The following is a 1,951-nucleotide window of genomic DNA, read 5'->3' as shown; positions in this document are numbered from 1 at the left end:
GATAGCCCCCAACTGCCCCCACCTACTGGCTTGCTCACCCCCACTGCCTCCCCCTGCCTGCCTTCCCACCCTCCCAGGGCTCTGTGATCAATGATGTGCAGAGGGAGGCCCTGGCCACCCTGCTGGGGCTCTGGGATCAATGGCAGAGCTGAGGCAGGCGTTTCCCACCCGGCCTGGGCTGCACCATTAATCCCCGCCCACAGGGAGGCCCTGCCCACCAGGCCTGGGCTCTGTGATCAATGGCAGAGCAGAGGCAGGCATTTCTCACTTGGCCTGGGCTCCGCCATTAATCCCTGCCCACACGGAGGCCCTGCCCGCCCTGCGATCAATTGCTGCCCACAAGGAGGCCCTACCTGCCCTGCCCATCCTGCCAGGGCTCTGTGATCAATGCTGCGCAGAGGGAGACCCTGCCCACCCGGCTGGGCTCTGTGATGGGCCCTCCCAGCCACGGCTTTGTCCGGAAGGTCATCTGTAAGGTCTCCCGGTCTAATTAGCATATTACCCTTTTATTAGTATAGATATCAGATACAGAGGTGATTTTAAGGGAGCTACAAATCAAGACGCTCAATACAATAATCTCATAAAAATGTTATTATATATAAGGATTAAGAACATACTTAGACAATTATATTTAATTTCAAATATTGAAAAAGTTCATAGACATTTGAGAGGACAGAAAAAGTCTACCTGATACTGAACTCAGGTCTGGCTGCCAGCTGCTTTGAAAGCCAATACTTCAGAGACAGTATTTTAACAAAATTCAACAAACATTTATGGTAAAAACTCTCAAAAAAGTAGGATTATAAGGAAACTTCCTTACTCTAATAAAGGGCATCCATGAAAAACCTACAGCTAACACTGAGTGCTTTCTCCTAGATTAAAAACATTTAAAAAAAAAAAAAAGTTGGCTGGCCGGCGTGGCTCAGTGGTTGAGCATCCACCGGTGAACCAGGAGTTCACATTTCGATTCCCAGGGCTGCAGGCTCGTTCCCCAGTGCGGGGCATGCAGGAGGCAGCCAATCAAAGATTCTCATCATTGATGTTTCTGTCTCTCCCTCTCCCTTCCTCTCTGAAATCAATAAAAATATATTTTAAAAAACTTTACTGGAAGTTTTAGCCTGTACAGTAGAGGAAACAAAAAAAACTTAAAATACTTGTTAAGTAAGTTAATGAAAGTGCCAGGCACATAATAAATATTCAATATGTGTTAACTGTTTTGATAGCTACTGTAGCTGCCATTTGTTAAGTGTCTATTATATGCCAGGCACTTCACCTCCATTTTATAAATGAGGAAACTGAGGGTCAGAGTGTCCAAGTAATTTGCCAAAGCTCACAAAGCTAGTAGGGAGAAGGATTGATGGTTCAGACTTTCTTTCTAATGTATTATCTCTACCTCTAAATAGTAAATGTCTAGTACTGTGTGTCACTGGATGCATCATGGTCCATATACATGGTAATTTTTTTATTCATGTACATGTTTCATCAAGTTTTCATTGTTTCATTATCTAAATGACAAAAACTGAAATGACAACTATTCACTATCCATTTCAGAATTATTTTGAATGACTGTGTTTCAATTTTCTACATTTTTCTATTTTAGGAAGTATTTTTTCTACTGAGTGTTTTAGGTAAGTTTTCCTTATTCTTGTTCTAACTCATTATGATTATTATCTAAAAATTAAACTGATTTTATAGATGTCCTATTGTTTTCAATTTTACAGGATAATAGGAATATAGTTTGAGAGCTCCTATTTCTTTCAAATAATAAATCCTAAATAAGCTGTTTATTTTCATAATCATTTTTAACAGCATTTTTCTTTTACATTTGCAAATGCCATTCTGTTTTTTTAATCAACTAAAATTCTGATGCCTCCATGACTACAATGAATAATTTTACTCCAGCTGCCAAATCTCATTTTCTGCATGCCATGTGAGGCCTCATAGGAGCCTT

Source organism: Myotis brandtii, unplaced genomic scaffold (assembly GCF_000412655.1).
Source record: "Myotis brandtii unplaced genomic scaffold, ASM41265v1 scaffold79, whole genome shotgun sequence".
Lineage (NCBI taxonomy): Eukaryota > Metazoa > Chordata > Mammalia > Chiroptera > Vespertilionidae > Myotis > Myotis brandtii.
Note: the sequence above shows the minus strand (reverse complement) of the source record.